Genomic DNA, 14,707 nt, shown 5'->3' with positions numbered 1-14,707 from the left:
GGAGCCTGTAACCAGCGTGGGAATTGAAATTTGGAGTGTGTACGTTATTTTTTAACTGCTCTACACAGAAGGCAATCACAGCAGTGGTATTGGGCATGAGGTGGCTCTAGGTCTGATAGAAAATAATTCATCCTCTTCTTGGCAGAGGAATCAAGGAAGAGAGTTAAAATACAAAAATAGCTTCTGAAAAGGAAGAATCCAGAGAAGAAGAAACCTAACACCTAAAATGTTGATATCTGATAAATGCGTGAATAAGCAAGCTGAAAGCAATCAGAAGTTAAGATTTAAAGAACTAAACTGTACTCTGAGCCACTGTCATCACAGATATATAGTCTTTAATCTGAGTTTAAGTCATTTTCCTGCTAAACAAAAGCATCAACACTTTTTAAAGTGATATGAAAAAAGCCAGAGCCTAGATTTTTATTCATAATTACATTCATTATGTCCACAGTTCAATCCGAAAACCACTTCATATACAAAGATTCAGGAAACAATGACCCATTTTTAAGGGGAAAAATGACCAAATGTTGAAATTATCAGACACTAACTTTAAACAGAGTTATAACTATGCTCAATCAGGTAAAGAAAGATACACGTGGAAGGAATAAAAAAATTAGAAAATACCAGCATAATTGTAGAAAACATAAAAAGGCATAAAAGTAATTTTAAAATTGATAAAAACACAAAGCCTGAAATACAAATTTCCTGTGTAGGCCAAATTTTTAAAATAAAGGTGTCAAAAGAATCTAAGTAAAACCAAATATAAATCAATAGAAATCATACAATTTGAAAAAGAGACAAAAAGTTTATGAAAAAATACAAACTGGGCCAGGCGCGGTGGCTCATGCCTGTAATCCCAGCAGTTTGGGAGGCCGAGGCAGGCGGATCACGAGGTCAGGAGTTCAAGACCGGCCTGGCCAACATGGTGAAAACCCATCTCTACTAAAAATACAAAAATTAGCTGGGCATGGTGGCATGTGCTTGTAATCCCAGCTATTTGGGAGGCTGAGGCAGGAGAATCGCTTGAACCCAGGAGGCGGAGGTTGCAGTGAGCCAAGACTGTGCCACTGCACTCCAGCCTGGTGACAGAGGAGACTCCATCTCAAAAAAAAAAAAAAAAAAAAAAGGAAAAGTACAAACTGAGCCCCACAGAACAGTGGAACATTTCAAAAGGTCTAACACCTTAATTAGGTAATTGGAGTCCTAGAAACAAAGGAAAAATTTGAGACAAAAAATATTTGAAGAAATGATGACCAAAACTTTCCAAATCTGGTGAAAGGCCTATATTTATAGATTACTAAAGGTCAGCAAACTCCAAATAGGACACATTTGAAAGAAGCATCTACACAGGTATAGATACCTCATAGTAAAACGGCTGAAAGACAAAAGGAACAAGAAAATCTTAAAAACACCCAGAAATTAATACTTTACATATGGTGGAACAATGGTTCAAATGACGGTGGCTATGACATCAGAAACCATTAAGGACAGATGACAGTAAAGCAACATATTTAAAATGCTGAAAGAAAAAGAAAATAATGGTTAACCCGGAATTTTATATTTAGTGAAAATAGAACAAAGTTAAAATAAAGACATTTTCAGACAAAGTAAAGCTATGGGAAATACAAATAAAATTATTCAGGCTTGAAGAGGGAATTGATACATGAAAATTCATATCTTAGGAATGAATAAAGTTTAAATGAATAAAGATAAAAGATAGTGACTGGTTAAGTATAAGCATAACAATTTTCTTATAACTTTTAAATATAGAAGATTAAAACAAATTTAATTGCATATTATATACTTTCAGCAAAGACATAGAAAATAAAATTTTAAGAATTTAATATACATTTACCCCCCCAAAAAAATTATGAAATGCTTACATAAAAACTTAACAAAATATTCACAGGACTTTTACACTATAAAATAGAGAATAAAAGAAATTAACAAAAACCTAAATAAATGGAGGAATATTACTCATTCATGCATTGGAACAATCAATATTATTAAAATGTAAATTCTCTTCAAAGTGACCTATGAATTCCATGCAATCTCAACAAAATGTCTAGAAAGTTCTCTTAGAGAAAGTGACAAGTTGATTTTAAAATGTACGTGGAAATAAAAATGATGTAGAATAGTAAAATCAATGTTACACAAAAGAAAACATAGAAAAAATACACTACCAGACTTCAGAAATTACAATAACACTGTAGTAATCACAACAATATTGTATGGGCATAAGCATAGATATGTATATTGCTAGAGCAGAATAGAGTATCCAGAAATAGACCCAAACATATATGATGAAAAGATTTTTGACAAAAATGCCAAGGCAATTCAATAGGGGAAAAAGTACTTTCCAAAACGTGCCACTGGAAGAGGTGCAATGACTCACATCTGTAATTCTAGTGCTTTGAGAGGTCAAGGCAGGGGCATCGCCAGCCTGCACAACATAAGAAGACCCCATCTCTACAAAAAATAAAAGAAATTAGCTGGGCATGGTGGCACACACCTGTAATACTAGGTATTCAGGAGGCTGAGGCAGGAGGATCTTCTGAGCTGGGCAATTTGAGGTTCTGGAGTTATGATCGCACCACTGCACTCCAACTTGGGTGACAAAGCAAGAATCTGTCTCTAAAATGAAACAAAAAAGGCACTGGAACAATGTGATATCAGTAAAAGAATAAAAATATCTGAATCTTAATTCACATAAAATTACTCTAAATGGATTATTCACTTAAATATAAAAGGTGAAACCATATAACTACTACTTAAAAACAAAGCTAAACTAATCTTGGAGACTTAGGGATAGGCAAGCATTTCTTAAATCAAACACCTAAGAAAAAATCATAGGAAAAAATTTCACAATTCGGCTTTATAAAATTTTAACACTTTTGCTCTTCAAGAAACTATTAAGAAAACAAAAAGCAATACAAAGAGAGAGAAAATACTCAGAACACATGTATTTTATAAAGAACTGTGCCTACAGTATATCAACAACTCTTATATCTTAATAGTAAGAAGACAACCCAACTTTTTAATGTTCAAAATATTTGAATAGGCATTTACAAGAGAAAATATATGAATAGCCAATAAATACAGTAAAAAATACCCAACATCGTTAGTCATCAGGGAACTGCAAATAAAACACAATGAACTACTACTAACCATCCATAAAATGGAAAAAAAATTAAAAAGACTTAATTAGGTATCATTAATCAATAAAGTACAAAGTAAATGTACACATTCAATGGGAAACTAATCAGCAATTAAAAGGAATAAACTACTGATACATACAACAGTATACATGAATTTCAAAATATTTTGCTGAGATAAAGATGCTAGACACAAAAAATGATCATACGATATTATTCTCATTATAAAACATGCAAACTAATCTATAGTAACAAAAATCTAGTAGATTTTTGCTTGCAGTTGAGGGTCAACGGAAGAACTGACTGCAAAGATATAGTAAGGATCTTTGAGAAATGATGAAAAATGTTAGTTTTATATTGTGATGGTGGTTTTATGGGTGTATACAGCGTCAAACTCATTGATTTTACATCTTAAATAAATGAAGTTTCTTGCATAGGCTTTTTTCTCAAGAAATTTGGTATATTTTCATATACCACTGATTTTTGCTTTGTTTTGCTACCATAAAATCTAACAGTAATATTGTTTGTTCTTGCCAATGATAGTCTAGCATATTGCAGATCAGCCATTCTTCTGAGACAGCTATAAAATATGAAAATAATATTTAAAAGGATTTATGGGAAGGTATTCAATATCTTCTAAGGCCATCATCTGACTGGGAAGGCCAAGATGTCAGAGAAAAATCTAGAAAGGTAAAAGCAATATTCAGTACACTGATGCTTTTTCTTGGTGAATTTGAAGATTTACAAGCTACATCTAAGAGGCTAAGAAGACAAGGAAAATTTCTGGCATTCTAATGGAAGCCACTGAAAACAATGCACACGTGAACCCCCAAGTAGGTGGGTGTCTGGTGAATGCCCTTGGTTTGCCTGTAGTCCAGGACAATTTGCATGTATACATGCAGCAAAGATAACAGTATTGAGAAAGAAACAATAATCCTTCTTGGAGAGAAAATACATAGGATATGTAATAATGATGCTAAGCTTTGGAAATAAGTTGTATGTTTTTCACTGAAAGAGCAGACTGGGTCTTTTTAAGCAGAAATCTTTTAACATCTAGTCCTTCAAAAGGTTTCTGAGAGAGCTTTCTTTTCTCAGTAAACAGCAGGGGGAAAAGACAAGGGAAATTCAGCGAGGTACAGAAGAGGTTCTCTGCTTTTCTCAGAATACGTAATTAATGCTTTTGCTTCCTCAGTTTCTTTCCCATAATCAATCTATATTCTTCCAAAAATAGAGTAAGTCCCAAAGACTGTCCTTCTCACTATTTAATAGCTGTCAGGAAGAAATTTAAATACCAGGAGGATGAGAACCCCTCTTTTACACCTCTGTCTCCAATATCGTTCTTCAAAATGAACTAATTTTGTGACAAATATTGTGCAAGAAAAATGTCATTAGCTGGCTTTAACCAACCTCTATGCTGACCTTGGAGTTAAAAAAAAATCATGTTTTTATGGTTTTTGTGCTTATGCGAGACTGTGACCAGTTACTTCACCTCTGAACTTTCGATTCTGACAATGCCATCAGACTAGGATATCATGTCATTGAATTACATGCTTACAATGGCAGAAGAAATATTATAAATGGCAATCTATTTACTATATACCACACTGCCTTTAATAAAAGTAACATATATTCTGCCTACTCTGTGGATAGTCTCATGCCTTATTGGTGAGTAAGCCTATATAATGTTGCCTGTATCACAATAATTTCTGTGAACCTTAAAACACTGCTGACATTTTCTTGTATTAAACATTAGGAACAGGTCCAGAGGGAACTGCGCCTCATTATTTTTCTTTGAACATTTCTTTCTTTCTTAAACTTCCTCATTAAATTAGTCATTTTCTTCCCTGGATGTAAAAGTAGCTGACACAAAAGGGCCACATTTGTGGTATAGTGATGAGTTTTACAGAATCAATTTTTAATTTTAAAATGACTAAATTGGAAGGGAGATGAAGCATGCAATTAAAACAAATTAAAATTGATAATGATTATCTGTAGAAAAAATTGTGTCCTGGTTTTTTCCAGTATTCCATACCCCTTACAAAACTCATTCCAGTCCCTTCAAATTTACTTGTTATAGGTAGATTTTTTTTGTTGTTTTTAATACTCTCCTGTAACAGAAAAGTTGAATTCCTTGGCAAAAATCGATTGTGTGATATGAGTTTTGAGCCATAGGTTATGGTTTATTTTTAATTGCATACTTCCAGAATTTTGTTAAATTTTTTTACAAGTAATTTCTAAGTGATAGTCACAAACACATGTGAACACACATATCCACACACAAGAATCCACAAATCACAAATGCATCTTGTAAGGTGTGGTGAAAATTTGGGATTGTTACTTTTTAATGTTTTCAACTCTATTCAGGTTGTAATTCAAATTTGCTCATACCAAAATCCTGAGCTAGTTTTGTACTCTTTCTTATATTTAATCTAACATAATTGTTGACATTATCCTTAAAATCTATCCAATCTGACTATTGTTCATTATCCCAATTTCTGTCACTCTAGTCTAAGCCACTAGTATTATCTACTTTGATCCCTGTCATGCCTATCATTCCTGTCTCTGCTTTTATTATGCTAAATTGCATACCACACGCAAGAGCTAAAATGATCCATTTAAAACATAAATCATGTCATGTTGCTTTCCTACATAGACTTCAATGACATTTCACTGAACTTAGAATAAGGTGCAAACAACTATCATGGTCTATGAGGGACTATATAGTCAGACAACTACTCAAAACATTGCCTTTCTCTCCTTCCACTCTTCTCTCATTCATTTGACTTCATTAGTACTGGACATGTTGGTATTCCTTGGAAATAACAGTTCTGTCCTGGCTCGGGCCCTTTTGTGCTTGGTGTTTCCTCATCCTGGAGTATCCTTTGCCCACACCTTGGTCTGAATTGCTGCCTTTCTTCATTAAGGGATCTGCCCAAATATCTCGACAGAGAGAGTGTCCCTTAATGATCCTATTTAAAGTGGCATGAGACAAGTAGAAAGTAGTCTATTTTGTTTAAAATGCTACAAAATGTTGAAACTTGGTATTTTGGGGAAAAATCGCTGAAGATTTTTGCATGGTACTTTTTCTCATCAGCTAGAAAAGTGGGAGAAAATAATGTATCTTCACAGAGTGCGGCAGAAATCTGAGGAAATATCTGCAGGATAATGGCTCCGTAACTACATAACACAGTGAAGATATACAATTCTATTTTATTGGTGATGGTAAATAATTGGGGGCAATATTTTTCTGACAGTGCTGATATGGCAAAACCATATATGCAGCACCTATATTTGTATGATGCTTTGGATTGTAGGGTTTCACAAATATTTGCATAGTTTTCTTCAAAATCATCCTGTGACAGTAAAAAAATAGTACTACCTGTATTATCATCATTTATATATGAGAAACTGAGGCCCAAAATAGTGAAATGGCTTGTATTCACAGCCTATAAGTGTTAGATTTTGTACCTTATGCCAACTTTTATAACTACAAATTTAGTATTTTTTCATAATAGTATATAACAGAAGATCTAAATGCCAGAGAAAAATATATAAACCCAAATAATCCATCTAATTAGATCCATGTTGATGAATTATCTATTAATTATCTATTAATTTTGATTAATTATCTATTAATGTGTTGATACAAATACTGAACCATTTCTGCTTATGCAAGAAAAGATACTTTTTCTATTGCTACAGTTATAAAAGCAAAAAAGAAATTACAAAATGGTTGGAGAGAGTTAACAGTAGTCTTTGAGTTCCTGAGTTTGTCACCACAAATGGAAAGCTTTCATAGACCTTAAAATTAACTTCCTCCATTGCCAAATGACCAGCTGCGCAAGACAGTCTACAGATCTTCATTAATTGGATTAAACAAGCTTGCTATGTTTTTCTTTCTAGCAACATGAGCTATATGAAAATCTCTAAAGATAATGCCCTTCTTGACAAGATTTATTCCTGACGAGCTGTCAAAGCAGCATAAAGCCAAGGCTCCAGTGAATGAATATAAAGGAAGATTGCCACCCTATGTACAATATCCAAGAAGGAGATTTCTCCAGGTCATAGATCCTGGAACTGTATGTTTAAGAGTTTTTAATCTATTAGAATTCTAGGTATGAGAGGCATTGTGTGGCTACTCAAACCTTATTTTACAATTACAGAGGGAGCACCACCCTTTAATTATGATGGCTCTAGACTATCACTTTCATGACCACTGCTTCAAACTTTAACATGTTATCGTCAGAGAAATCGGCACAGAACACAAAGTTTTCAGTTTAAAAATGTATGTCATTGTTTATTGTTTAAAATTTATTAATTGCTACTATTTTCAATGCTCTGTGTTAAATTCCATGGAAGACACAGAGATAATTATTGATTTTCTGCCCTATCATGATTATTGTCTAGAGGATGGATGAGATGTTTATGCTGATGACCAGGAGATGAAGAAGAAAGTAATAATTTCTATAAAAGAATACTAAGTTTCGGAGTTTGGGAAAATGCTTATTCTTATCATGGAGTCTGGGTTTCAGAGCTGGGTAGTTAAGAGATTATTTATTCTATTCTTCTCATTTTAGATACGAGGAAATCTAAGCCGTGGTTGGAAAAATAATTTTTTTAGTTCATATAGCTACTTAGTAACAGATTCGGGAGCAAAATAAGCTATCTGAGTTCCCAGTCTTCTGATGTTTATAGAAATGGATGCACACGATAGTTAATAATAATAGTTAGCCTTGGAGCTCAGAATTGAACACCTGGATGTATTTTATACCAGGCAGCGAACGGGTTGCCACATTCACCATTTCGAATCCTGGCCAGCTTCTCACACCATATCCAACTATGACTTTTCCAGTGGGAGCTCTTCAGGGAAATGGGCCAGGGTTTTAAGAAAAGAAACAAACAAACAAACAAACAAAAAACAAAAAACAATTCTAGCCTTCAACAATCTGTACAACATCTAACTTTTAAATTGCTCAAAATTCTGCCTCATCACAACTCTATCTACAGCCTTTAACACCAGTGCCTTCAACTACTGTCATTGACACAATATCCCGACCAGTCTTCATCCAGAACCCAGGTTCATACTGCCTATTGGACAGTGACACCTTAATATCTAAATGACGTATCTAAATGGAAATAAAACTATAATAAAATGGGAAATCTCTAAAGCTGAGGTCATTACCTCTGTTGCTTTGGTATATTTCTTGTGTTCTATGCTCTCTCTCTCCATGCGATTAAACCTGCAAAATTTTAAAATAATTTGTCAATTGTGTTTCCCCATTCATAAGTCCTTTTCTATCCTTGTCTCCTGCTCTGTAAAAGCTTCCCTGGCTTTTCTTTTCTCTGTGCTCTACCACTTACTAGAGCTGACAAATTTCTTAAAATCCCTGGGTGTTAGTGTCTGCAGTTGTAAAAGAAGGATGGTCATTTCAGTTACCTTAAAAAAGGTTATTATGCTGGGATCATGGGGGTTATTGGATGACTTTCTGCTTATTTATTTTTTGTTACTTTCTACATTTTCTATAAAGAGAATTATTTACTTTAATAATAGCCAAATAAATGCACAAAATTCAAGCAAAAAAAATCATAAGAATTTTTTGTGCCACTTTTGTGTTTTTATTTGAAAATGATATTTTCCTCTTTTAAATTGAAACAGTAGCAACTAGTTATACAATGAAAAGTCCCTCCATCTGTGGCAAAAACTGATAATTACTGAGCAAAATTTATTGCCTCTTACCCCTGGCACGCAACCAAATTGCCACATTGTCAGACTCACTGGCACTTAGGTGTGACCACGTGATAGTTTCCTAGCCAACAAGTAAAAGTAGTAATGTGCAACCTCGAAACTTCCAAGCCTTCCCATAAAAATCTCCATCTGCAATCCTCCATGCTCTTTCTCCTTCTTCCAAATGAATTTTACTATCTATGAGAACTTTAGAAGCCAGTGGGAAAAAATATTACGAAGTTGGTCATCCTGGGTTGCTGAACAACTGTATGATATAAGACACCCCCACCCTCCTCATTACAATTAATGCAGAATCTCAATGAAGTGATACGTGAGCAAAAAAAAAAAAAAAAAGACTTCTATTGCATTTGAGCCATTATGTAATTTGGACTGTATATGTTACAGCAGTAAGCCAATTTTAAATATATCTGACTTCCCAAATTAACCACTTATAACAATCAGAATAGACTAGGTTTATTTGGTGATAAACAAAACCCAAAATTCACAAAAGTTTAAAACAGTAAAAGTTTATTTCTTGTTTCTGCAAACTTCTTGATAGTCCTGGTGACTCTCAGGCAGTTGTCCTTGTATATGAGTCAGCCATCCAAGCTGCTTTTATCTCGTGGCTCTACATTTTCAACACAAGACCTTGTGCATTAACACTGCAAGGAAAGAGAGAGATGGCAGAATTTAAAAAGGGCTTTTCATTTTTGTCAGCTCAAAAGTCAGTCCCACTCATTTTATTTGCCAGATCTAGTTTCCTGGCTTCAGTTAACTGCAAGAAGTATGAAAACTATAATCTTCTCTATGTCCAAGGAGAGAACTAGCTATTAGTGAACACAGTCATGTCTACTACACAACTGTTATCTATTTCTAGAGAAATGAGGGTCTACTATACAGACAGTGTTTGAACTTTTGCTTTTTCATTTAGCGTATTTTGCAGATTAATATACAAATTATTCCTTTCTAATGGCAGAATTTATTCAATATGTCCCTCATTGTCGGAAATTTGACTTATTTCCAGACATTTTCTATTGCAAACAGTATTGCTGTGAACATTATTTGAGTACATACTAGAATATATATGAGATAAATTCCTAAAAATAAAATTTCTAGGTCATATTTGCATTTTTAATTTTGATATATATTTTTATGATACATCTTATATATAATTTTATCCAATGAGTTTGCATGAATTTACATCATTGCCAATGACTTAGGAAGTTGTTTCCTTTCAAGTTTGCAATGACAATATATTATCAAAATCATGTAAGGGTATTAGGTGTAATCTGCGTAGTAGCCTATCACATACAGTCATGCATTATTTAACAATAGGGGTGTCTTCTGCAAAATGTGCCATTAGGTGATTTCCTCATTATGTGAGCATCACAGAGGGTACTTACACAAACGTAGATAGTATAGTCTACTACGCAACTAGGCTAGATGGCATAGCCTAGAGGCTACAAAACTGTATAGCACATTACTGTGCTGAATACTGTAGGCAACTGTTGCACAATGTAAGCATCTGTGTATCTAATCATAGAGAATGAACAGTAAAAATAGTGTTATAATCTTATTGGCCTGTATATGTCACCTGTCTTGACTGAAACATCATTATGTGGTACATGACTATATTTATATTTAACTGAGTAAACCTTACTGAACATTGATTTTGTTTCTAATATTCAAATTACATAAAATATTACACATAAGTATGTACCCACATTTTAATTATTTTATTAGATTTTCCTTTTAGAAGTGGAATTACTGTATCTACAAGTGTGAACTATTTTAATTTTCTTGACATTTTATCAAATTGCTTTACAAAAAGGTTTTACCAATTTACACTTCCTCCAGTGTTACGTGAAGGCCCATCTCACTTCACCTCCACCAATATTAGGTTTTATCATTTTTTAATCTTTGTAAACTTGTAAGCTGCATAAGGGAAATACTGGAAATTGACAATGCCACCTCTGTAACAACTAACTTATGGGACATTAGCATGGCAAATTCCATTATCACGAATATTCTAAGGGGTATTTTTTTAGTGTTGCATCTTTTTACAATTTAGCATCTTTTGGGAGGTAGAGTCACTATTCCCCAGTGGCCTGTGGTTCTTGTGAACATTTCAATCATGTTACCTTGCTACAGGAATTCCCTATTCCCCTGTTGCCAACAAATACCCTAAGCTGTGCCAATTCAAGACCTTCCTTAATATTAATCTATAGAACCTGGAATAAATAAGCTGTTACCCCTTTAAGGGAAGGGGCAGTGTTGCTAAACTGAGAGGAAATAATACTGGAATGGCCAGGGGCCATACCTTATTTAAAATATGAAGAATGAAACTAAGCACAGATAAGAAAAGAGAGATAATATTTTAGCAATTCTGAGTGCATAATTCCTGCCCTAGGTGCTTCGTTTTTCTGTATCTCTTGCTTTCAACTTTAAGCTACTCTTTTCTTCCCAGCCAGTGAGCTTCTTTTGTATAAACTAATTTGAGCTGAGTTCTTGCCTTTTGCAACTGAAATAATTGCTACTAATACACACACTAAAGCAGTACCTTTACATACTTCTCTACTTTGCATTCTGATAACCAGAATCTTAGTCATCATAGACAATGTAAATCTTATTAAATTTCATAAAGAAAGCAGTATTAGATCCACAAGTGCCTCCCAAATATTCAAAGAAAGATATTTTTCAGGACTTGATATAATTTTAATATTACTGTATTGACTTGATTACAATGTATTATTATAAACTGGAGATCCTTTTCTTGATATATAGTAGATGAGTCCAAATCCTATTAGCTTCCAACCCTGCTGAGTACCTGTTACAGAATTTTACTCTTTGGTGTCCCTTGAAATAGGAGTCAAAAGGCTATATTGTGGAGTAAGCATTGCACTAAGAGGCAGGTGCTTGCATCTGGACATCTAGCGAGTCTTTAAAGCTGAGCTAATCTAGAGTAGCTAGTTTAACAACATTGAATAGATTGTTTTAGTTCAGTTTCCTCACCTATAATAACCTCATTTGAATGACTGCTAGAATCCCTCCCTGTTCTAACATTCTAATGAATATCAATTTAATAGTAAATTTAACTGAAAGTAGCAAGTCTGATCTTAATCCAGTCCAGTTTATGTTGAATAAAGAAAACATTGCTTTCATTTATTCTCCTGTTTACATGAAAATGAACTAGACACTTTAGAAATCTTCTGCTTTTCTTTCTTTTATGTAGTCACAATGACTTAGGTGTTTCTGAATAGCCTAGATCAATTAAAGCATTATATATCATTTTACATTTCAAAATCATTAGTAAAAATGTTACATTTCTGGTTGATTGATTATTCTGTGATTATACCAGGTCTATAAAAATGTTTCTAGTTGTATTAATAAATAAGTATATTTGTAGGTTTATTATAAGAACTGTAGTTCTGAAACTCATGATTTTTCTGAATGGCAGTTAAATAGATATGGACATCTTTTTAGAAAATAATTAAATCAAAGTTTCCTTTGGGCATGCAGTTGCTTGGCCTTTATATGGATTTTAAGTTAGCATGTTAAAACTGTGGGGTTCTCTTTCTTTTCTTTATTTTTTATCAAGTCAAGAACCCATGAAATGAAATGATGTTACAGTACAAACTACATTTTGCAAATAGAATGGAGAGTAACAGCTCCAATTTTCTACTGTTTTTTTTTCTGTCACATTAACATAATTCCATTAAGAATATCTACAGAGAATTTCTGGTGTGCAAGACCATACATCAGATATTACAGAAGATAAAAGAAATGAAACAGAAATAACTCTATTCTAAGGTGAATGCCTTCTCCAGCAAAATGAATAAAATGCATACATACAAAAAATTTATCATCATTACATATTTATTGAACCTCTTTTGTCTCCAGGAAACTTACATTTTAATGAGAGACATACATAAAATAACTTTAAATAGTGCTATGAAGAAAGTAAAACATGACAATAAAATAGACAGTAACTGGGAAGTTATGTTAGATGATCAGAGAGCTTTTTGCAGGGGTAGAATATAAACTAAGACCTGGATAACAAGAAAAAGCCAATCAGAAAGATCTGAAGAAAGTATTTCAGGATGAGTGAATAGTTCAAGGCCTTAAGGCATTAATGTAACATATATCATATATTACTAATAAAGGAGGATTATGCTGAGGCGCCCTAGGACAAGGGGCCATGAGAATTCACAGGCGTAAGAACATATGTAAAAGTAGATACAGAAGATTTGTGAGAAACAAATTAAATGAGCCTCAAATTTGAGCAGGTTTCATTAAATGGACATGTCAAGGTCAAGGAAGAGAACCCAAGATACAAGAAAAAACATAAATTAGGAATTTCTAACACACAGTTATAGTCTTAGATTATGTAGTGAGGTTTAACATTTACCAAAATGAAAGAGTAGCATCAGGAGGTCTTTAGTGGACTTTTCCAAAAACATCATGAAAAAACAGATACTGGCTTCTTTTAGAATCTCAGAGCAAGTACTTCCCCATAATATCCAAGATATTAATACTTTAGGAAATAAATCTGATTTTAATTATTAAAACTGGAAATTACATATTTTATTCTCTTGTCCTGCATGATTTTTTTAATATTCACTTACAAAAATCCTTCTCTCAGAATTTTCTAGGGAATAATTGTGATTATTTGAGAATTATTCATGAAAGGATTTGTATAATTCAGAGCTAAAAGAAACTTTAAAGCTCACCTAACCCAAACTCTAAATTTACAGATGGAGAGATCCAGAGAAGTAAATCTCGCCCATTAATAATTGAAGAGATATCAAGACTTGAACCTAATTCTGCATTGATTCCTAATACTTTTTTATTGTTTCCTTATTTTTAATTATGAGCATAATTACTTGTATAAACATGTAACAGTAAAATTATATATATGGTGTAAAACATAATGTGTGTCTGTGTATAATGTGTGTGTGCAGGATAATTAAATCAAGCTATTTAACATATATATTACCTCACATATTTAACATTGTTTATGGTGTGAAGGTTGTTGGTCAAAGGACACAAAATTAGTCAAAGGGTACAAAGTTTCAGTGATGCAAGACAAATAAGTCCTGGAGATTTACTGTACAATATAGTGCCTGTAGTTTATTTTACATCGTATACTTCGCAATTTGCTAAAGGGTGTATCCTCTGTTATCCCTTCTGTGACAGAAATGTAACAATAAATAAAGAGGGTAGGAGGAAACATTGGGAGGTAATAGGTATGTTTATGGCATATATTGTGATGATTTCCTGGGTGTACACTTATCTCCAAAATCTTCAAGTCATACAGATTAAATGGGTATAACGTTTTTGTACAGTCAATCATATCTCAATAAAGTAATTTTTAAAATATCTGAGAAAACTCAGGGAACTAAAACACAGTAAGATATGAAGTATATCAGATATAATTTGTTTAAATGAAAATTTTAAATATCATGTATTTGGATGCCTTTAATATTTTACAATTACAGATGATCCAAGTTATTTTTCTTTAAATAATGTCCCAATCCTTCACTTGCATTCAGGTATGATTTCTAAAGAGGTCAAAAGAAAGGGTGGAATTTGTAAGATTTCTTGACAGAAAGATATCAATCTATCTGAAATATCATACTCTCCTATCACTCACTCAGCATTTTTGAAATTTAGCCTTCTTTTTTATCTAAAACCACAATGTAAAAATTTGTTGATGCAACTTCTGAATATTTCATACCAAATCCCTAAGTATTGTTTAGGAATTAGAGAAGAAACTTTAAGACCCTTGTATTTATCTTTACTAGATTAAGGATGATTACAGGCCAGG

At 33.2% G+C, this 14,707-nt stretch overlaps 1 long non-coding RNA gene across 2 annotated transcripts in view; it reads right to left on the bottom strand.

The window, feature by feature from the left end:
* Nucleotides 1-396: 396 nt before the first annotated feature.
* LOC109026183 (uncharacterized) overlaps nt 397-14,707 on the bottom strand; it is a 176,479-nt gene continuing 162,168 nt past the window's right edge. Inside the window, exons 6-8 of one of the 2 annotated variants that reach the window (XR_008678301.2) lie at nt 8,338-9,542; nt 2,513-2,634; nt 397-1,519 (exon numbers count right to left, since the gene is read on the bottom strand). This is a non-coding gene — a long non-coding RNA (uncharacterized lncRNA). Of the gene's footprint in view, nt 2,635-8,337; nt 9,543-14,707 lie in introns of both variants that reach the window. The other variant, XR_008678299.2, reaches the window with a different exon arrangement.

Source organism: Gorilla gorilla, chromosome 2, assembly GCF_029281585.2.
Source record: "Gorilla gorilla gorilla isolate KB3781 chromosome 2, NHGRI_mGorGor1-v2.1_pri, whole genome shotgun sequence".
NCBI classification, from domain to species: domain Eukaryota; kingdom Metazoa; phylum Chordata; class Mammalia; order Primates; family Hominidae; genus Gorilla; species Gorilla gorilla.
This window is presented reverse-complemented; position numbering and strand designations above follow the sequence as displayed.